This window comes from Phoxinus phoxinus (assembly GCF_949152265.1).
Source record: "Phoxinus phoxinus genome assembly, chromosome: 2".
NCBI lineage: Eukaryota > Metazoa > Chordata > Actinopteri > Cypriniformes > Leuciscidae > Phoxinus > Phoxinus phoxinus.
In genome coordinates this window covers 31,053,739-31,078,464 of record NC_136877.1, presented here as the reverse complement: position 1 = coordinate 31,078,464, position 24,726 = coordinate 31,053,739, and the positions used below count along the sequence as shown (strand labels likewise).

General features: G+C 37.4%; 1 long non-coding RNA gene across 2 annotated transcripts in view; it reads right to left on the bottom strand.

Moving 5' to 3' along the window:
* Positions 1–23,981, bottom strand: part of LOC306994652 — a 60,945-nt gene extending 36,964 nt beyond the window's left edge. The window contains exons 1-3 of one of the 2 annotated variants that reach the window (XR_013796712.1): positions 23,793–23,981; positions 23,587–23,698; positions 17,728–17,857 (exon numbers count right to left, since the gene is read on the bottom strand). This is a non-coding gene — a long non-coding RNA (uncharacterized lncRNA). The remainder of the gene's footprint in view (positions 1–17,727; positions 17,858–23,586; positions 23,699–23,792) is intronic. The other variant, XR_013796713.1, reaches the window with a different exon arrangement.
* Positions 23,982–24,726: the final 745 nt, after the last annotated feature.

Here is a 24,726-nt window from a genome sequence, read left to right as displayed (position 1 = left end):
TAGGCCTACCCAACGGAATATAGCATAAATAGTAAGACCAAAAAAATCAACATTGTGTGAGGTTTAACGAGCTGAAGAAAAGTCACTGTATGTGTAGGTAAGCTGGGATGAGATGTGAATGCTTGGTGCGCGAGAACAAGAGCTGAAAAAATAGATGAGCTGCAGATAATGATGCTGTGGTAGTATATATAGGCTATAATCGTTCATAAATATGTTAATTCATTTTAAAAGAAGTTGCCAATATTGACAATCCCACTCTCAATAACATCCAGATAATCTTAGGACTGTAGCAATAAAACCGTACTCTTCCAAGCAAGATTATAAATGAGATAATAATAAAATAGTTAGCCTATACATAAGATGTTTTTACAGTGACTTGCTCTGGCTCTACCCTGGCTATTGAGCTATATTGTGTTTTACTAGCCCTGAATCTGATTTACTTTTCATGTGTGCACTGAAGCAATTTTAAATGCAATTCTAATTAATTTAATTGATTTTTGACTTTCATGAATAATGATTGCTGAAGTTTTAAGAATTGTCAAACACTTTTGTATAAAGTATACCATCTCCTTAAGCAGGTCATTTTCTTATTTGGTTCTGTGTAAATATCATGCAGTAATAATTTTTACAGAAACAGAATTTTTATTGATAATTTCATTCATAATTAAATCATTAATATTCATAATTAAAAAAAATGTATACCGTAATTTCTACATTTGTAATTCCGGTGCAAATGTATTTATGCCAACTATGTCAGATTCAGATACAACTTTGCAGTTTAAAGGTGACAAAAGCTTGTTGCTTTTATCGAGAATTAATGGCAATGACAACACCCCCCCGCCACACACACACACACACACACACACACACACACACACACACACACACACACACACACACACACACACATCACTCTCACTGCGTATGAGACAGAGAACCAGAACATTTTCATGATAAAAACTGGACAGTCTAATTATTAAGCACAAAAAATTCCAAACATTTCACAAAAGCTACAACTAAATGGAGTAAATTAGAATGTTGTCTGTCCCTAAATAGAGAAGTAAAACTGTCAGAATTGCTGAAAAGAAAAAAGAAAAGTCCTGACAATGTACAGAGTCAGCAAAAGCTGCCTTGCCGTAGCGACACAGACAGACCTGGTTACTGCATACTCAACTACACACTACAAAACCATTTTCAATTTTTATATCCATCCTTTGATAAAAGTATCAATTAATTAATTATTATATATCTTCTAATTTATTGCTATGAAACCCTGTTTATTATTCCTAATAAAACTTATTTAAATCATAATAAAAGGATGACTGTTGTTATTGTCAGTGGACACACTGTTTGCCGTTCCTCTTAATTACTTTTTGCTACTCCCTTCCCCCTCTCAGTCATTCTCAGACACTTTTAAGTCTTTCACACACACTTAGTTACACATACGTACACACGCATTCACACTGTCTGTTTCACACACTTGTTAGCTGGATAAGTTATTTGAACACTGTACTAGGACCTGTTGACTGGAACTGTGTCACTTTAACCCCTACTCACTCAAAACACACACACACACACACACGCACACACACACACACACTAAAGTGTCATCCCACTCACCGCGGTGGTCCACATGCTGTTGAGAGAGCACTGCAGAACCACTCCTGACACACACACACACACACACACACACACACACACACACACACACACACACACACACACACACACACACTCGCTCACGCTCACTATCTCTCTCTTGTAGCACAGGGGGTGTTAGTAGAGCTGTAAGAACATGAGAGTGATGGTAGTAGCAAAGACGATGTGTGTTTGTTTATGGATTAAAAGGATATTGTGGCAAACTCAGTGAGCTGTACATCCTTATAATGAAGGGAGAGAAAATAGTCTATGAGTGTGTTATTCTGGAAAGGTGAAAAAACTTCATTAGTTCCCAAAGCAGCAGAGTGGTTTAGACCAGGAACACACGATGCTGGACAGTACAATAGCAATATGTGCGGATTATGCGCTTGGAAAAAAACTACAGTATTTTTTATCCTTTAGGAATGTGGCAGTTATTTTGTGAGTGTTACTAAATGTTCTTACTACATGTGTTCACAAAAAAAAAAAAAAAGACCTTCTACATTTGGTGTAATCTGGTTGTCTTGTTCTCTTTTAGACCTCGGGCTATAAGAGCAAATTTAGTCTCAATTGTGTGTGTGTGTGTGTGTGAGTGAGTGTGTGTGTGTGTGTGTGTGTGTGTGTGTGTGTGTGTGTGTGTGTGTGTGTGTGTGTGTGTGTGTGTGTTTTAATAATTTGTCATGATTTTTACTAACCTGTATGCAAGTATATATTGTCCCCTTTGGATTCAGAGTACATTATTCTGCAAAAACGATATAATTTTTTTTTCTTGAAATTAAAAATAAGCAACACACACGTCTTTGGGTTTAACAGTATATACAGACACCCAGCTATACAAGACTACTAACATTGCTTCATACTTTCAAAAGGGAGGTCAAAAGTATTTTAGCATGTCCTGAGCATTAATGAAAACAAAATTGTGAAAGTATTATTGCAATTTAATGTAATAACTGTAATTTATTGCTGTAACCATTACTATGCAGATATCAATATGCTGATTTGGTGCTCAAGAAACATGTCTTGTTATTATTAATGTTGAAAACTTAATGTTGTGCTTATATTATAACTAAGTTATAACTATAAGTAAGTAAGAAACTGAATTTTTTTTGTCTTTTACATTTTTGATAAATAGAAAGTTCAAAAGAACAGAATTTATTTAAATAGAAATCTTTTCTAAAATTATAAATGTATTTACTGTCACTTTTGATAAATTGAATGCGTCCTTGCTGAATTATTATTAAAAAAAAAATTGTACATTACAACACTATTGTATATACAATATATACACACGCATAACTTTTTGCTTATTGTAAAATACTGTTCTGTCAGGCTATCAAAAGGTCTACCATTGCCATTCGTGTCTATGTGTGTGCGTACAAGTATGTGTACCTTTCTGTCTATCAAAGAAAGGGCTGTGCCACTTTGTGTATCAGTTTGTCAAAGAGTGTGTTTATCTGTCCATAGAAATGTTTGGTTAATGCTACCTTTTTTCAGCTCCACTCTCTTGCTCTCTGTCTCCATGTCTTATTGAATGCATTACCAATGTTTGTCTTCAAACACCATTCATTCTGGCTCAGGTTTAGAGATGTTCTCCATATTAGTGATAATAGGCAAATAGTTAAGAGGAAAGCAAAGAGGGTGAAACTCAAGATTGCAAGTGCAAAGTGAACTCACTGTGGGTAATAATTGGCCAAATCGAGGAACAATGCCTTGAGAGCAGAGTGGTTTTCATGGATGCACTGAAATAAACAAAATAATAAAATGATTCAATGTTATTAAATATTACTATTAAGATAATATTATAAATTAAATAAAACCGCATGTGTATGTATAGCTGTTTACAGAATTCAAGTCAATTGTTTGGTCATTCAGTCTGTATTTGTGGAGATGCAGGTGCTCTTCTGCTCAGCCCTGTGCAAGGGTCTCCAGGCGGAGGTGGGGTAAAGCCGGTAGGGGTCACCAGGTAGAACAAGGCTAAAATCTAGTCAGGAGCCCTGTGGTTGTCATTTAACCCCAATCCAGCCCCTCACACACATCCACCGTGTCCCCCGGTCTGAGGCCAGGAGAGACGGGCTATTGATCGTAAGCAATGAGAGAGCCAGCTGCCATTACACCATTACAGCTCTGACAGAAGAACTGCACTGCATTGATCTGCAGGCCAAGGCCCTCCTGCTGGTATTTATAGAGGTAGAGCGAGAAACATCCTTACCCCATCCTTCTTTATCTTTCTCTCACTCGCTCATCCTCCCTCTTTTCTTTATTTCTCTCTCTCTTTCTCTCTCTCTCTCTCTGATGAGGTGTAATTGATTGTAAATGAGAATGTGTTTCCTACCTGACCCCAGTGCACTGTGGGTAAGATTGATTACATCTAGCACAATTATGATTGATATGATTCAGTTGCTGAACACAACATGTGTTTACGTTTATAACTGGGCTGCAATGGGTTTTTCATTATTGAACGACAGTCTAAGTATATACACAATGCACAATCAAATATTTCAAGTATTAAATATGCATTGCGCGTCACCTCTGTCGTTTGGAGCAAGTGCACAATACCAGTTGTAGTTCGATTATTAACATAAACATGATGAACAAAGCTGTGTTACAATCACATTATCTGGGTGGTTGTGCTGGTACGATTTCAGTCGGACTAAAGCATTTAGAGCTGGGCAATGACCAGGGCCTTGGACCCAAGACCCTTTTAACTGGGCCACGAGCCCCATTAAAGTTTTGCTGTACCCCCCAGTAAAATTTTCCTGATAAATCATTGTCTGATGAGGTAGATTACAGATATGTCTAAAAACAGGCTTTCCTATTCATTATGATTTACATCATTTGAATAATTTAAACCTTAAAGACTGAAAACCTTAACGCCAGCTGAAGTGAAAATGTACAGTCAGACAGACAATTATTCATAATACAATGTTGTACAGTATCTGAGGAGTGGTAACACTTATTATAATGAGTAGTAACGCTATGATAATAATAATTGTAAAATATATTCATTTTTAAATAAAATAATTATTATTATAATACTAATAAAAATGTATTATGTGGTTGAATGAGGACATCTCGTTTTCCATATCTAATATACTTGGCTCAGATTTGATCGATAACTTTAGCTTGTTATAAAAGAATGTTTGCTTATCTCTTCTAATTTGGCATCGGATAAGATAATCTGTAGAACCATCAAGATAATCTGAACTTTACCTAGGATTGTTGGAAGGGGAGAATTTCCCCAAAATTGTAGTTTGTGGGTGCCTTAAATCACACCGCGATGATTTAAGGCACCCACAAACTACAATTTTGGGGAAATTCTCCCCTTCCAACAATCCTAGGTAAAGTTCAGATTATCTTGATGGTTCTACAGATTATCTTATCACATTTTCTCATCACATTTTGGTGTGATGTGTGTTAAAGGGATAGTTCCCCCAAAATGACTCCATTGGCTCCTTAAACTGTCAGTCAAACCTCATAACTCCACCCAGCCTCTATCGTACCACACACATTTTTGAGCGTTTCTGATTGTTGACAATGCAAAGGTAGATGAAGAACTGGTTGCTTGAATAAGTACAGCGTTTAAGTCTAAAAAAATCGTATGTTTTATGAATTTGAGGAGCGGAGATTTGTCTTATATAGCATTTGCCGTCAAGTCGCAGCCAATACTGTCTTAAATAGTGCGTACTGCGTAGCACCTCATCTTTTTATAACATGAGTTTTTGGCCACATGACAGAAAAAACTAAGCACCCACATAGCTACAACTAGAATAAACTTCATTACCTGTAAGTAGATGAAAACTTAAAGGTAGGGTAGTCCATTTCTGGAAAGGATAGCAATAGCGAGCATTCAGTCTTAAAGGGACAGCAGCTTAATAAACCTGCTACTGTGTTTTTAATGTTAATCAAACAACAAAGGACAAAGAAATCACTCCCTGCTCTTGACTGAATGACTTATGAAACTTTAATAAAGATTAATCTATATTTAATTTATACAGTCAGGACTATGCAGTGTTATTTTACATCTGATTACTTTTTAATTTTGTACCTGAAAACTACTGTTAAAACCACCCCAAAAACCTGAAAAGCACTGTTTATTTCATTTGTATCTTTGTTCTATTGTATTTATTTGTGCTATTTGTAATTTGATTATTTGATCACTTACTGTTTACCTGTCTTTAGTAATGTTTTAATTTACATTAATTAGGCTAGTAGTTTTTGATGTAGTATCAAAATTGTAATAGAGAATTGGGGTATTTCACTGGTATCTAAACATTTGAACCACTGACCCAACCAGGCCAGTAGAAAAATCCTTAGCACTGAGCCCTGCTAAAGCAGCTTTAAATAAAGATAAAATAGTATAGAGCAAAAGAAAGAACAGCGAAAGTAACAAAGGCCTGTACAATACATTTTAACAATCATAATTAAGCGTGAAAATAACTAAAGGGAATAAATATTTGCTAAAATGTAATCAACGAATATATTTCATATTCTTTTGGTTTCTCTGCCTAGTATATTTAAAAATGACAAAATGCAGTGAAAATACAGGTATTGGTATCGGCGAGTACCAAAAATCAAAGTATCGTGCTGGGAAAAGGGGTATCGTTATAGTTATAGTCACACATCCTTGGTGTGAACGGCCTTAATGCTGTGTTTCATTTCCCAGCAAGAAGGACGTAGGAGCTGGGAATGACATCACAGCCAAGGTGGCCGCATTCCAGTGCAGAAGTCAAAAAACTAAGATGGACGCATCCAGACAAACCTTTGTTGTGCTTGCTTTTTTCAGAACAAACACATAAAAAGCAGTATTTTTACGCAGATAATGCTGAATTTGTCCACAAATAGAGATTAGATAGTACTGTGTGCACCACTAAGTGAGTTACAGACAAACAGAAGTGCTAATAAACAATATTTTACTACTGTTTGTTTCATATGGTTGATGTGCTGGGCAACCTAATTGGATTCTGAAATCAGGGTTGTTTCACTTCACCAGAGTTTCCCAGTCGCAAATACTTGAGGGCGATTCCAGTTAAAAGTTCCTACTGGGGCCTAAGTGAAACACACCATAAAAGATTGATTCTTGTGATTAGAATAAACCTGTCCTTCATGATTCCTATTCTTTCCAACAACAAAGCACTTGACTGTGACAAGCTCATTCTTCACAACTGGGAAGAAGGAAATTTCCGATAGCATGTGAAGCCAGCATTAAGAATCTATATCAGTTCATCAAAAATGAGAATCGATTAAAATAAGATACAATATTTTCAACCCAGCCCTAATTTACATGATTTTTAAATCTAAATTCCTGTGTGTATTTGTGATCCATTTCCCACAGATCCATGCAAAGTTTACACATTCAAAGTTTGTACATTCTCAAAAGAAACCAATTATGAAAAAATGGATGTTTAAAATCTCACTTAATAAATCCCACCTCTCTCTCTCTCTCTCTCTACCCTGTGTACATATAATGTGCACATATAATAATCTCTTCTTTGCCAGTGTTGTGACAGCACACTGTGCCACTGTGAATATTTCAGTATGTGTAAAAGTTGAAGCAATCAGCACCGGTCTTATACTGCTTGCTTAGCAGGAGGTGTTAAAAAGTATTGGCAGCTGACATAGCCTGACTTAATATCCAGCTAAGTGATTTAATAGCTTCTGTTGGATGCTTAACTGCTGTTTTTTCTTGTATTGATTTATGAGCTCATCAAATGTACAGTGCCTTTTCACTCACCATGGGAGCTATTGAACCCACCATTTGATATTTCATATCAGCTCAATACAGTAATTACGCACAATTTGGCAACCTTTCCATCTGAGAATATAAGGTGTGGAGACATCACAGCAAGAATGTGAGTCAGTGAGAGATGTTTGCTCTATTTTGGATGCTTGAGAACATGCAAACGCATGTATGTGTCTGGTTGCTTCTATATCGATTTTAACTGAAAGTTATTTTGCTGTATGTAAATCCATCATAGTTACTACTCATGCGATCTTCTCACTGGCTGCTTTTAGCTAAAATAGTGCCTACATGTTGAGCATTAGGTGAATAACATCAGTGTGTCCAAGAATCCCAAGAACTACCATATCCTTTTGTCAATAACCAACATACGGCTCCCCATCTATCCATCTCTCCATCTTTTTATCTGTTGGAGTTTTGTCCTCCATAATTCAGTTATCGTGGGAAACCATAATGAAATTTCTGCATTGTTTGTTATTCTCTCACAGTCTGTAATTCGTCCCATCATACAACTAAATTGAAGTGTCCTTCTGCCTGTTAAATGCAGAGAAAGAGTCCCTTTATATGACCCGGTTATATTTCAGACCTCTCTGGGCAGCCTGTCTCTCTGAGGGGAATTAAGTTAAGCATGTGGTTGAAATGGTTGGTTATGAGTGGAAGCATTACAGCAACAGGCTTTTAAAATCCATTTTGCTGTCTCTGATTAGATTTGGTGTTATCATCACTGCAGTGCTGAAATGACTGTAGCTTGTTCATATTTCTGAAGAAAAGCATAAATCCAGATAATTGTGGCCTGTCTGCTCCAGTTAAGGCTGATGAAGAAAGATTGCCCGCAAAAACCACAAGTCACTTACGTCTCCTTTTAAGGCTGCGCCTGGGGTCTCTCTGTTTCTAGCTTACCCTCATCCATCCATCCATCCATAGTAGTAGGCTATATCTACACTGCTGTTTGAGGCCAGTAAGGTTATTTGTTCATTTATGTATTTTACTTTGTTTTATTAAACACATTAAATTGATCAAACGGGAGAGTAAAGACCTTTTTAATGTTACAATCGATTTTTATTTCAAATAAATGCTGTTCTTTTGCGTGTGCCTCTATTCATCAAAAGATCCTGAAAAAAATATGTATCACAGTTTCCACAAAAATAATAAGCAACACATCTGTTTTCAACAATGATAACAAGAAGAAATGATTCTTGAGCAACAAATCAGCATATTTGAAAGATCACATTTCTGAAGGATCATGTGACTGGAATAGACTGGAGTAATGATGCTGAAAATTCAGCTTTGCCATCACATGATTATAATATCTTAAAAATAGAAAAACAATTATTTTTAAATTGTAATATTTCACAACTGCTGTTTTTACTGTATTTTTTGTCAAATAAAAGCAGCCTTGGTAAGCATAAGACGGTGCTGTACAGCAAATCTAAACACAGCATGACATTTTGGTAGTATTTTTAGGACCATAATGCTGCAAGTGAAGTCAAACTAACAAGCAAGTCTCTCACAACATTTACAAAGTTAAATCTTTTTCCTCAGGGTTACATTACCCTCATGGCAAAGTGTAAAGCAACCAGCGGCGTAAAACTATAGGCTACTAATCTGGCAACGCTACTGCAGTGAACCAACACTACAAAACTGGCAATCACCAAGTATGGGATGCCATTGGCTTTGAGTGTGAGCAAAGCTAAAACTCCGCTTTTTGCCAGAGTTCCTAGCACCTGCAGAGCGGTGGAGTGTGTTGTAATTGCAGTTGTATAATGGCCTGTTTAACACTATGAATAGGAACAGTGCACCTGATGAAAACAATGAGCAAACCCAAGAGATTGAGTGTCTGCCAACACTAAACCTAACCATTCAAACTGCACACAGATAAAGTTACAGTTCACTACTCTGGACTGCATTAAACTAATGGCGTTCATTGATATGGCTCAAAACGGAGTTGTTTTTCAAAATATTCTTTAGAATAAGGAATGGCTTGAGTGCTTAGCATATGGCTCAGCAGATTACTAATTGAATATTCCGTCTCTTATTTTGTGTATCACCTTTCGTCAAGGCAGCATACAACCTCTCACATATTGCATATGTTATTTCGTCCATAAATTACATGTGGCGTCACATGATATTATCAGCTGTAATCATGAATAGGGAGGCAGTTGGCCATTAGTGTGGGAGGATGAAGATGAGTAGATTAACTCATTGCTTATCACATTTTGCTAGAGAGCATGTGAAATCTATACAATACACACCATATTTAGATTGAAAACTATCTCTGTAATATATATGGACATTTTGGGTAAAAGTTAAAAGCACTTCTAAGTATATTGGACATTATATGCACTATTCTGTTAGAATGTTTGGGGTCAGTAAAGTTTTTCCTGATTGGAAATTTATATTTTATTCAGCTAAAATGGATTAAATCGATCAAAAGTGACAATAAAGACATGTATGGTTTATTTAAAATAAATGCTGTTTTTTAACTTGCTGATATTTTCAAATTTGAACTGCAGCACATTTATAGTAATAAGAAATGTTTCTTGAACAACAAATCAGCATATTAGAATGATTTCTGAAGGATCATGATGTGACACTAAAAATGGAGATATGGCTGCTGAAAATTCAGTTTGCAAGTACAATTTGAAAATTTAAATTCTTAAAAAATGTTCTTAAATTTGTGTGTGTGTGTGTGTGTGTGTGTGTGTGTGTGTGTATTTTTTTTTTTTGTTATTTCATCGTAAGAGAAGCAGTGCAGTGATAATGTTTGGGTTGGTTTTTAAAGGTACAGCGGAAGGCGAGATATTTCTATTCACCCCCTTTTTTCTGAGATTCTGTTTGAATGGTTTGTTCAGATTAACATATGTTAAAAGAGGGAGCAATAAATGATTTTAGTTTGCTTTTAATGCAAGGACTGTAGTCTTAACCATAACTCTGACACAAGCCCACTGTCTAGGGCTGTTTTATGATTACATCACAATGGTAAAGTTATGGTATGGCTGTATTGTTTTGGATCAGTGGTATATTGCTTTTGATATCTGTGCTTTTATAATAAGTACAGGCTCCATTTGGGTCATTATGTTCTCTCTAATGCCTGTTCCTTTTGTCAAAATGTTCTACAATATATCTAGCAAGGCATGCTTTGTGTGAATAATTGAAGATATCAGAATTTTAGAAGTTAATAAGCTCAGCGTTCGGCCATGTTAGAGGCGTACTTTGACAAATGCATTATATTTCCTCCTCCCTGATGCACTTACTATCTGTTACAGCTAATATAAATATGCAAATCTGCCTGTTGAACTTTACTGAGGCTGCTGTGATTCGTCTCTTTAAGATATTCATTTGCATGACTGAAGCACCCATGCATCATGCCAGTGTCATTCTGAAAGCAAATATTAATCAATTTTGCGTGATGTACCCCATCCCCCAGAAATCCCTGTTTCTTTGTTTGACTGTAACATTCGCTTTTTAACATTTACTTGCTTTACAATTTAAGAATGGACTTTGTGCATGACCCAGCTATTGTTGTATCTGGCCCTTGTACAATAGTGAACAGAGATGGTGGCATAATGAAATTGATTCATCTGTGTGAACTACATATGAATTTAATTAGATTGAGTTATGTCCAATATCATCACAAAGGCTCTCTTTGAACTTTAAACCAATATTTCCATGAGCGGGTGATGTTCTTCGGTTCTGATTGACAGTGGTGTGGTCTACGTGTGGTAGGGTGTGCATTTATACAACACTAAAAAGGAGAATTCAGTGACTCCAGGATAAAACCAGAACCTGAAATCCATGAATGCAATTAGAATAATAAGACATTATATGGGTATTGCAAATCAAATAATTATCTTTGCACTGCAGAGGTGGCACAGAAGCTGCATCTGAAGTGGCATTTAGCAGTATTTTCACAGACTGTTTAATGCTGCTCAGAGATGCCATGAATGCATATACACCGCAGTTACAATTGCATAAATAATGTTAAGAGATTAATGTTTTAAACAAAATATATTGAAGATAGTCATATGAAATATTGGAGAAAAGAAATGTATACTTTAAATTTGAAACTAAAACCGCATGATATGAATCATGTTGTTCATTCAACCAATTCGCTCAAGACTTCATTAATGGGTCTTTGAATCATTGACTCAACGGATTCATTAAAAAAAGCTGACACAACGGTTCTGATATGATTCTATTCTACTGTGATTGGCGGAATGGAGCAAAAACAGAGGATACTGACAATAATGTGTCTAAAATGTACTGTAAAAATTAAATCAGTAAAATAGCAGAAAAGGTACTGGCAGCTTATTACCCGGACATTATCCAGTAATTTTACGGAAACATCGCAATGAAGTTAAAACATATGGAAAATGCTGTCAAAGTAATACAATACGTTGTGCCCTATTTTTATGGAGTGTATGTCACTTAATATTAACTGAAACATTGCTGTTATTAGTGGTATTAATTATTAATTAATTATTAACCATTGAATAACGTATAAAACAGAGATGATCTCAAGGCTGTGCCGGTAGGCAGAGATGGTATTTAAAAACTGGACTATCCAACCTAAAATCGGACAGATGGCCGCCCTAGGTAGGCATTGCAGTATCTGCATGAACTCATCTGGATTAATGCATATAAACCCTACATTTACACTTACCAACTACAGTAAATGTTTATTATGTTTTATTCTAAACTCTGTCATGCTCAGGAACATTTAAGGAAAGACAGATATGGGTCTGACTCACTCCCTGAATTAAGTTTCCATCATGATTCATTCATAGCTGAACATCAGAACTCCAACAGCCAGCTACAGTCAAACAGAGAATAGGATAGGAGCACAACGTCAGCTTTCTTTCTTTCTATCTTTCTCCTCTGTGTATACTCTCTCACCCTCTCCAGCTGGGTTAAGAGCATTGAACTGCACACATTCATAACACAAATAAAGTAGATGTTAGATAAATAGCAGTTATTTGCAGCATAGCTGGAAATCAAAAGCACAAAACTCGGAATAAAATACAAACCTATCCAGAGGGCCTGCTATTGCTATTTCTCTCTCTCTCTCCCTCTCCCTCTCTCTCTCTCTCTCTCTCTCTCTCTCGCACAGACACAGCCCCGGTGGGATCCCCAGTCAGACAAACAATGATAAAGTAGTGCTCTTATGCCTTTGACACTCTGAGGAGATGCAGACCTCAAAACGTCTAACTAATAAACCCTGTCTGACTGCCACAAACCTGTGTACACCGATATCAAATGTAATGTTAGTGATGCCTCTGTGTTTCTGGAAGAATATTGTTTATTAAGGTATTGCACATGTTCCCCAATCCAATTGGAAAAGGTCAATGTAAGGTAAAATAAAGTAAATCAGGCCACCTTTTGTCACTGAGGTGATTTTTTTCTTTCTTTTCAGAATTCAGTCTTATAGCCGCTGAAAAAGACAACATGTGGTCCAGATGTGCAATCTTCCCTAAAGCCTGGCTCAGACTACAGTAGTTTTTATATCTTAAACGATTGGGAAATCTGGTTGCATCACGCACATAAGCACAATCTTTACAGATTTTCTTCTCTCAAATGTCAAACCTGCACACGCTACAATATTTAAAAATCGTGGCGCATCACACACCACAAGATATTCTTAAAATTATCATGCCATATTTAGCACCTCACGTGATCTCATGGGGAAGCGGATGTAAACGAAATGGACACTGTGTCGCGTTGTTGCCACTCTTCGTCCAGCCGTCCCTCCGTCTCTGTTGTCCACCGGACCCGTACAGCTGCTTGTTGTTTCGTGGTCGCCATTTTAAAAGTTCCATCTTCCGTTGACATAATCATAGTCGCAATCATTCCAATTAAAAATCCTAAATATCAAATATGTTTGATATTGTGGGGGTGGAGGTGTAAGCTTTGAACGCCTCATATAACTAGGCCGAACATCGGAGCCAACCGATGCCCAGGACGTGATTTTTTTCTCCGAAAGTCGGGACGGGTAAATCGAGCATAAATCGAAAAGTGTACAAAACAAAACGACTGGGATTCATCTGGGTCCCGCTGAAGTAAAAGGGCACATGAGGAGAGCAAAAAGTTTGATTGTGCGCAAGACCCGCGAAGTAACGGAGGGAGGATGGATGAGTGGATGGGTGGGGGTGCGGTTGCCGAAAGGTCAAGCATGTAATATAAGAGCAGGATCTTGCCCGTCTCCGTCAGACAAAAGCCTCCCGCGGCAGACACTCCTCTGTTCTCTCTCTTCTCTTAATTACAGTCATATCACCCTGCCATCGCCGCCTGTCCTTAACATATTCCTCTTTATTTGGAGTCCTTTTTTCTCAGCTAATGGAATGTCAGCTCTCTGCTATTCCCTCTCCTCATCTCACACCGATCAAAGTGACCTCTGCCTCTCCGCCGGCGCGCAAATCAATACGCACACTGACAGAAAACCACACAACATATAATAAATGACAATCTGCGCACACACGCACACGGGCCGTCCCGTGGCATATCTGACAAAAGCCTTTCATAGCAGTCATTCTGGCACGATGGCAGTGAGTTATGTTTAAGAGAGGATTGGCGGAGCGCTCAGGTCTGCGCAGGTGTGGATATTACAGGGCAGGGTCGGTTAAAGCATCTCTCCTCGGTGTGTGAGAACGCCTGTCCCGGCCCGGGGCTGACAGCACCAATGCCATTACAGTTGTAGCTGTTTATTGTGGTTGTCTTGCTGGGAGAGGTTCTATCCAAAGCAATTTTCCTCTTAAGGGGGCAAATTGCTGGCGGAAAATTGTATGTGCTGTCGCTCAGCCATGATTGGCAGGGAGGCCGAGTTTGGCAACAGCGAATAAAGGAGAATGAAAGGATTTCATACTCGGAGCCGAGAGCAAGTGAGCAATGGAGGGATGGATGGAAGAAGGAACGAGAAAAAGCACAGTGCATATTAAAATGTGTTGTGAAAAACGGGTGTGAAATTTCACACAATTCTGAAAACGACTGCTGTTCTTCCAGGTGGAGAGAGAGAAGCCAGGCAGGGTATCTGCACATTTTTTAAAGTCAAATTTAAGGCTTTTCAAGACCTTTTTAAGACCTGAAGAAATCAAAATTAATACCGTACATTAGGGGTTTGCAATATTAACAAAAATATATCACGATATTTTCAAAGTTTTGTTGATAATAATTCAATGATATTTTACTGATTTTGTACTGGTACCATGGCTGGTTTAGGCCTGTTGTTGACAGCAGACTCACAAAGATATTCATATTTAACATATTCTATCTGTGCAGTGGTCAGTTTACAGTAGTGACTGAAATAAAAAAAATTATTAAGGGGCAATATTTGCCACCATAAATTGATTTTCAGGGGCATTTTCACCTAAATATGGAAATTATTTCTAAACGTATTTAGAGGTATGCATCACCTTTTATGTCAAATTCTAACATTCAAATTAAATTCTATTAGAATAAGACCATACCAAAATCATCCTTGCAGTGCAGAGGTGACACAGAAGCGGCATCCGAACTGGCATTACTATATTTACACTTAATTTGCAATTGCATAAATAAAGCTATTCAATATTTAAATATGAAATTATTTATAATTTTAACATTTTAATTAAAGGGTACTTTAAATATGCAACTAAACCCGCCAGTAGGTGGCAGTAAGTCACTGTCTTAATAAGCGAGTTGTTGGAGATTTATTCAACCGATTTGTTCAAACGGCCGATTCATTCATTGAATCAAATGATTCGTTCAAAACGCGGATTTCAGTTTTTAAAATAGAATCGCTGTCTGTTGGACTACAGTTTCATTATGAAATTCTCGTCGGCGAAATAAAGGGGGAAACAAACAATATTGACAATATAAAAAGTAACACACATTGTTAATTTAACTGTTGTATAAAATAAATAGCACATTTGCAATTGTGCACAGGAAAACGGCACTCTTGCTCGTGATATTCTAATATAACAACATAACATAAATATAATAAGACAAAAACTCATTTGGGGACATATAACTGCACTGACACATCACGCAGTGAAAGCATGAGAGACAAACGCGATGTCAGCTCGAACTCGCGGTGCCTCGCCTCGTACGTAGTTAAAACAATGATTACAATATCATCATAGTTCATAGACAATCCTAAGCACAAAGAATGAACTTACTATTGAACTGACATTTACTCGTTCTCTTATCCTCTCCTCTCTCGCGCGCAGGAGACAGACGCAGGCTAATACGCTGCCGTAAATGACGCGAATTGTCACGTGAACAAGCAAATCCACAAAGATAGAATAATAAAAATAATACGTAGCCTACGCTAATTAGATAGTTTTTATTTGGAAAGCATTTAGATACGTCGTCAAAGTGTCATCTAAAATTTAAGACCTTTCATAGGTAAAAATAAGACTTTTCATAAGTAAAAATAAGACTTTAAGACTTTTTAAGGCCTTAAATTTTAAATATCGAATTTAAGACTTTTTAATATTTTTTAAGGATCCGCGGGGACCCTGCCAGGTGTTTGTGAAGACCTCATAGAACTAGTAAATCTCTCCCTCTATCTTTTTTTCCATCGGTGTGCGCTAGCTTTGTAAAGGATCAGGAGGATTTGTAACAGCTGGCGTTCTTCCAGTCACTTGAAACAAAGAGAGAGAGAGGAGGAAAACAGTGAAGGGATGGAGAGAACGGCAGACGCTTGCATTCAGTCAACTTTGATAGCAGATATTATCTGCAGGCACTCTTATTGAAATAAAGGGGTGAAGTGCTGTGAACTAGTTGAGTTGTCTAAACTCTTTCGTTCTTTGTTTCTATTGCATTAACAGTGTGGGCAGCCTCTCTCTTTGTGTTCTGGTTTGCTTTTTTTCTGATCATAAACAAATATTAAATATTCTTCCTTTCTTTCTTTCTACCTCATTTTTCTTTCTCCCTCCATCTACCTTCCATTTTTGCATCCTCCATTTCTTTTCTTTCTTTCTTTCTTTCTTTCTTTCTTTCTTTCTTTCTTTCTTTCTTTGAATCTGATTTTCTGTCCATGCTTCTTTCTTTTCCTTTCTCCCATCCCTCCCTCGGTTCTTACTATCTTCCTCCCTCCCATCCTCTTTCTTTTTCTTTCTTTCTTTCTTTCTTTCTTTCTTTCTTTCTTTCTTTCTTTCTTTCTTTCTTTCTTTCTTTCTTTCTTTCATCCAAACTTCTTTATTTTCAGTCCATGCTTCTCTCTTTTCCTTTATCCTATCCCTCCTTCCCTTAGATAATTATTTATTTTCTGTCCATCTTTCTTTCTTTCTCCCTCCTTCCCTCCCTCTACCTTACATTGTTTGTCTTTCTTTCTGTCTCTTTCATTCTTTCTCTCTCTACATTGCATCCTTCTTTCCTTCCTTCGCTGTCCAAACTTCCTTATTTTTTTCCTTATTTTGTCAATGCTTGTTTATTTTCCTTCCTCCTATCCATCCATCCCTCCCTCCATCAGATCTTTCTTTCTTTCCTGTCCATCCATCCATCTTTCCTTCCTTCTTTCTTTCTCACATTTTTATTTCTCCCTCCCTCAACCTTGCATCCTTTCTTCCTTCCTTCTTTCCTTCCCTCTCATCTTGCTCTATCTCTCCTCCCTCTGCAGATGGCGATTCAGCCTCATCCATTAACTGTTATTGTTTTTCCTGAACATGACATTGATTCAATTTAACACCAATCAATTTCAAACGCTTCTGACATTCAGATCTGACCTTAAGGCAAACGACTCATGAACTATGATCAGAATTAAACTTTTGCTAACGAGGTGATCTCTCAGCCTTGCCCAACAGCAATGTTCGCTAAAAATTAGATCAATTATTATAAGGCAAACAGACCCTAAGTTGATTACCCTGCCCTCACTAATTTGTGTAATTAATAACCAGGCCTGGACTAGAATAAGAAGTTTATTAATCCATATCTACAAGGCGGTAATGAAATTGCATGGGCAGGTCATCCATTTAGATGGTAATGTCATAATCAATGCTGCCACACCATACATGTTAATGAGCATTGTTATGAATTGTTACAGTTGGAGCTGTGTGTATGGAGATGTCGCCCTTTTTATGTTGTTATGTATGGCAATCAGACGCGTGAAAATGGCAAATCTAATTAGGAATTCCGACTGGAGCGGCTGGGAACACAGAGAGCAGTAGACGGTATCGGAGCTGACAGCTGCCAGCCGGAACGCCGAGTGTCGGAACAAAACCAGCATTCTGCGCCACAACAGGAATGACAGGAAAAAAGGATGTATCACAAACGAATAATTGCACTCTGCGTGGCCTCTTGCCATATAGCACAATAGAACTGCCAGCACAGGAAGAAGATGCTATTGTGTGTGTACAAGCACTCTTTATGAGTTTTACCTTAGAGTCGAGGGATAGACTCGTGTCATCTGCATGGCGATGAGGTTCCTGTCCTCACATTCAGTCTTCCCCTGCAGGCCCTATGTGGTCCTCCTCTTCTGCATGCTCGATACTGCACTGCATTCATCTGCTAAATTCACACATATAGAGAACTCATTCTAGTTATACGATTCATATATAGGTTTACACTAATTCATAATATAAGGTTTCCTTATATTATGAATTAGTGTGTTAAAGTTTTATTGTGATGCAAGGGCCTTAAAGATTTGCCATGAGAAAAGTCTCTCACATTGGGGCCATTGGATCCCTTTGAAATTAAATATGCTATATATACACCACCGTTTAAAAGTTTGGGGTCGATTAGTTTTTTTTATGTGGTTTGAAACAAAGTCTCTTCTGCTCTGATTTCGATTAAACCCCTCCTTCCGAAATATGAAATGTGCTGTGATTGGTTAGCTGGCCCAGTGTGTTTTGATTGGCAGCACTTAGCGTGTGTTCTGGAAATGTCCTGCCCCTCCATTACTGCGAGTTCTTCTCTAGTGTAAATATTAAGGTTATTTCAAACCAATTTGAGCTCGATTCAGATCCTGACAATGTTAATGAAGAGGATCGTGCAGAACGGATTTCATGCACAGACTTTGCAAGCACGGATTTCACAGATTTCAGTGGTATGTTTTTTGTAATTTTATTATACATTATAGATACAATGTTATCCACCAATTAATCATGATATTTGTCGGAAAACTAAGGTAATACAAACAGTAATCGATCACAAAACCATTGTTTAAGTTTCCAAAGGAGCGGTGAACCGTCTTACAAAAGTGAGAGCTTACAAAAGCAACAGAAAACAAACTGTTCCCCATAAAATGTGCAGCGCACAGATAAACACTGGGGTTATAATGTTCAGGAACAGTGTTTAAAGTCCACATGATATCAAAATTGACCATATTTACTTTGTTTGCCTAAATTGATCGTTTTGTGGTGAACAATTCATCCATGCAAGTCAATCCACACAAAAAAAATTTTGGCTTCGTAATCTTAAATCAAAATCTGAAAATGCCCCTCCCCTCTGCATTGGAGGACCTTCCCTGATGACGTAGGTTTGACGGTTTTGGTGTCTGCTTAACATCCGTAAACTTGCCCCTCCAACTGACAGACAGGCTGAATGAAACACCTACTTTTCTAGATCCTATCAGGTGCTAGTTGGGAAAAAAAAGCCACGCCCACTATCATTCTTCATTCCGTTTCTCTCGGAAATCCGTCACAACACTGAGATAAAGTTGGTTGCAACTTCCGGTTCACGCGGACTTTAAAATAAATGAAGCACTCTAAGTTTGTCAGCCTTAGGAAGGTCAAACAAATGAGTTTTGGAAACGTTATGGGAAAAAACTGTGTAGAAAAACAGTCTTCTCTAATGTAGCTCATCCAGGCCTCGTCCCCTTTTTTCGAGTATTCCGTGGGCACGGATTATTTAAATGAGTAACATTGTGACTTCATATTCAAATCGCGTTGTAGTCCAAACGAGCCGTTTGTTGTAGTTCTTGAAAAGGGGATTCTGTTAAATAAAATATCTCCCTTTGGAGTGGACTTTGAGCTTCGTAAACTTGCAGATCTTTTTTTTGCCCAAACAGCAACATTACACACTAACTAAAGTTGAAAAAGTGAAAAAGCATAATAGGACCCCTTTAAAAAGTAAGTGCATATGTGGGGTATACAGAGAGATATGTCATTCATTTACATTGATTCACTATTTATACTATTAAATAAAAACTAGAAGTTGGAAGTATATTTTTGACGAAACCTGAATTTACTGTAAGTGTACTGTATGTAACACAGTCCTTGTGTCCTAGTAAGCACCTGTAAATAATGCAGCGTTAGAGACCGATGAAAGGAACGAAGAGAAAATGAAAAGTGCACAGGTGTGCAGTCAAACACACCAGTCCTGCCACAAGTTGCACACCGATGCTAACTGCTTTTAGCACCTTACACATGCCACTGTGTGCAAGTGTGTGTGATGCCTGTTATAAGCTTAAATATTTTACACATGCACGCTGCATATGTAGTTCTGCAACACCTGTTCTTCAGAGCCAACTGCAGCATCTGCTACACAGCTCATTAATGACTACACAGATACACACCAACTACATGTATTTCAACAATGTGTATTTTTCTCCTCTCTCACACCTTTCGCAGTTCGTATTAAACCTCTACAAATTTCCCTTTGATTAGTGAAGACTGTGTTTTACAACTAAAATGACAAAGTCTGATCTAAGTTTGATCACAGGCATCAGGATGATCATTAAGAGCTTGAGATGAAACTTAATCAAAGAGATTGTTTAAAGAAGGGTGAATAAGAAGAGGTAATGCTATCATCAGTCATCATCCCAGCATTACCTGCTCTAGTTTTTGAGCTTTGAAGACGGCCAATAAAAGCTGCTGTTAGGATGAAGTTAAAGTGATTCTCTGGGTTTATATTGGGTTAGTACTGATTGGCTTTAAATTGCTCTGTCTCAAGATTCCCTTTCATCTTTACTGCTGGAAATCACTGTTTTCCTGTTGTCTGAGTAGGTTTAAACATTTACTTTCTCTCTCTCTCTCTCACCGGTTTGCATGGATGTTTTCCCTTGGGAACATAAGGAGGAACAGCTCAAGGAGTGAATTTCAAATAACTATCAGTAAAGGTGAAGAACAAGACACATTGAATCAGTAAACAATTGTCAAATCACAGCCAATGTTTGTATATTTCCATCCTGAGTGCACAGATTATAGGCATGTGTACTATGGAAAACCAGATATAGGCAAAGCTCAAGGCCAACCTGTGAAAGATGCATATTCACACGCAGTGTTAAGACAGACATGAAGTGATATTTGCATCCTGAATCTCTTTTCATTAGTTTTCAACATACTTTATCTTTGTGTCAAGAAGGCAGCCGCTCAGAAGCTTCAAAGCACTAATGCTACAGCTACAGACTCAAAAATATTTTCGGCTGAAACTCATTTTAAATGTGGACAGTAGGCTACATGTTGGAAATTAAAGGAAATTGCCATATCAACTCAATTTAATATTTTGTATCTGAAGCTGAATTATCAAAGCAATTCAAATAAAGTAGCTAGCAATAGTATACACTTACACTTAACCATACACTGATAAACTTAAAGGCCCCCTATTATGGATTTTTGAAAATTACCTTTCATGTAGTGTGAAACATCCTGCGAAGTTTTAAATCTGAAAGTGCACCGTATATAAAGTTATTGTCTTTCAAAAGTAAGAGTCGACTCTGAGTCAATGAAATGAATTGTTTTTCAAACGAGTCATAAGCCGTTTCGTCCTGACGTCAAGAAGTAACATTAGCCCGCCCACTTACTGCGCGCGCAGACACCAGGGAAACTTAAACCTCAAACACTGCCGCTGATTCCTGTGGATATTGGACAGCATCATGTCGAGGAGACGCTGTGCTCTACAATGTGACGGTAAATTAAAAAAAAATTTAATTGCCCAAGGACGAGCATGTGGAGAATCTGTGGTTAAAATTAATCTTTACCATGAAACCACAGCAGTATAATCCTAAACTTTTCCTGTTACCTTTATTTTACTGACGACTAATAAAATCTCGGAGTTCAATGCAGAATTCTCAAACCGCTTGCTCTTGAAAGACGGTAGCCTGGGAAAACCCAGACCACTCTCAGTTGTAACTGAGTTAGGGTCTGGCAAAGCTCCATAGACAATTCATTTCCACAGGGGCGTCACCAACGGACGTCGGATAGATCTAAAACCAATCAGAGCGATGAATGACATGACGTATGCAGAGCGACGGAGAAACATCTCGAGACTCTCAGCAATTCTCTGTTTGTGTTGACGAAAATGACAATTTTAAATCGCTTGAAACAGACGCGATAGCTGATTCGAACGAGTGATGTTGTGATGTTCCACGGCGGCATCCATCTTTGTAATGTACAAAATCTGCGTCACTGTCTCTGCTCTGTCGTCATCGTGTAAAGCCCGCCCCAACGTTTCTGATTGGTGCCGCGATTTCGACGGATTGGAAATGGGTTTCAATGGGCTCTTTGCCAGACCCACTTGCAGAGCAAATCTAAATTTGCCGGAAGTGGTCTGGGTTTTCCCAGGCTAGAAAGACGGTGTTCAAAATACTAGTTTTGAGTTTTACATTGTGTAGGTCTCCTGCTAACTGGTTAACTCATGTTATCACTGTCTTACTGAAATACTTCTGCTAATCAGCTGTGGGCCACTATTACAAAAAACTGTATCTATTAATGCAGATCGACAGTCGTTCTCACTCCTTTGAGGAAAGATTAAGCATGGAGCAAGATTTGTTTTACCAATGTTTATGTTATATCAGTCATTCACGCTAGAGCTCGGCTAATGTATACATGACATTGCACATGCACTGTTATTGATACAGTTTCCACGTGTTCACCGCAATATATTAGAAACAAACTCTGTAAATAAATTAAGTACAAGTAAAATAATCGGTTGATGGACATGCACTTGTTAATGCTGATGGTGAGGAATTGCAACATCTCATAATGTACCTCAAGAACACTGACCAAGTTACTAGCTCTAAAACGATGTTTTGGAATTAGCAACAGAGGCTTGTGATAATTCTACACACACGTCAACGAGCACTTTAAGGACACAAACCTGACAAATGTCTTGAAATAAAACATGTGAACAATGTCTCAAGGTAAAGTGGTATAAGTAGAATAATTGATTCTGGTCTGTTGAATTATTGAAAAATAATGCAAAGCTAACTAACCCACGTCAATTATTTATTTTTTCCTTATAGAAATTTTAGACAAGATAGTTTTCCAGAAACGTTGAATACCTTTAGCGTGAAGGTCGATCATCTTAATGTTGTTTTGTCCTGTTGTGGGACACTTTCTCAAGATTTAATTGTGTGCGTAATTTTCGCATTATTTTCATACACTGCTGCACCAGAAGTTGTGGTGGCAACTGAGGCTATGCAAAACCATTGTGCTACTCATTAGAAAACGCAAAATACACCACAGTCACCAGCTCAACCTAGTGCCACTTTTCAGAATTGGTTACTGCCAAAACTTACTAAAAAACATAAAATAAGACTTCAACATTTACTCTCCCATTCATTCCCATGCAAAGTATGCTGAACATTAGAAATACTCTGGCCATTTTCAGTTAATGGCAACACATTTTTTTTTTCATGTAGTCACATTTAAACGGATTAACTTAACCCGAAGTGTTTCTCTAGTCTAATTGTGCAGAATTATTTGCTGATAAAAAAAATATATATATATGCCTATATATTTTGCAGCCTACAGCTCAGACATGATATGTGTCATATGAAAGATTTCACGGAATAGAATACAAAAAGCTATTTGTGGGGCTTTGACTAAACTTGAGCGAGTTTTTGTAAGCTTGCAAGCCCCATATGTAAATAATATAGTGATGCAAAATTTGTCACGTTTTCGCTCGTAGGATCGTGGAAAATAACATATTATTTACAGCAGATTCTCACGATACAACACATAAAACTCCACAGGCGCTAACTAGCTTTCACGTGGTGCTTTCGCGTAACTTTATTATAGGCTACATGCACAGATAGTAGAAATGGCACATTACTTACGATGTTCCCAATTAAATGAGTCCAAAATCAACATAATCCGTCGATAACGATGAACAACCATTTTAAAAATGCCGATTAGGTGGTGTCAATGGCTAAACAAAGGTTCCAATTCCAAATGATGTAACTTTTGATTATTTAAAAGTGCACTGTTTAGGAGGATCTGTTGACAGAAATGTAATACATATGTTTTCAGTGGTGTATAAGACCTTACGAAAAGTTATGTTTTTATTATGCCTACCTTAGAATGAGCCAGTTCTATCTACATACACTGCTGGTCCCGAAATAGCCATTTTGCGAAAGGACAAGCGCGTTTCGTCACCATGTTGTTCTTCGAGCAAAGAAGCTAAACACTGATAAACAAGAAACAATAATATTCACAATAACATATAATTTTACTGAATAATTAAGTAAACCTAATGTAATATGTTATCTTTGTAAAGAAACCTCATTGCTTAAATGGCTACTCTGGTGTCTCAGACGATTTATTTTCGTGTCGGCCACCGTAAATTCTGTTGGCTGCAATTCGCAACCTCACCACTAGATGCCGCTAAAATGACACGATGCAACTTTAATGCTATCACCACAAAATTTTATCCAGATGCAGCTGATATGCATGGACAGTTGGACACTTTACCAAAAAATTATCCTCCTACTTAATTCCCTTCCTGAATTATTGCATGTCAAATAAGATATGTAAAATTATTGTTTTTAAATAAAATATTTTTTGTCTTTTATCAGCAGTTTCTCAGCATGATAATGTTAAAATTTAATGAATTTTTTTCTAAAAAAAAATTTCTTTAAACAATACCAACCTTTTGACTCCTTGCTATAGTTGTTGAGTTATGAGTCTACTTTTGTGTATGTCACAATAGCAACTCTAAAAATGTCTTAAGGGGTTAAGTAAACTTCTGTTTTACAAATTTAAATGGATTGCACACAATAAAGTTAAGTTGAATAAAATGTTCAAGAATTGTGTTCTGTTAGCTTATTTAAGTAAACTGAACAAGCAGTGAAATATTTTTTTTCAGTCCGCAAAGCAAAAGCACACATTAAAACCAATCGTTATATTCCTCAACTATTAAAGGGATTGTACATCTCTAACAACAGTAGATCTTCTGTTTGTCAGAATCAAAGTTGACAGAGAAGTAAACCATATGCTTTGATTTTATTTGACATTCACCCCCCAAGGCGATAGTCTAATGGTGAGAATGGCAATACTGTTCTCCATCTGGTCAGGTAGCGCCAACGTAGGCTAAATTAGCACGTGGCACACAGCAGGCATATGCCACAGCATAAAGCTACCAGAGAGCATTGTGAGCCAGCTGTTGTGACGACAAATACTAGCATGACAATTGTGCAGTTCGCACTCGCAGGCTTG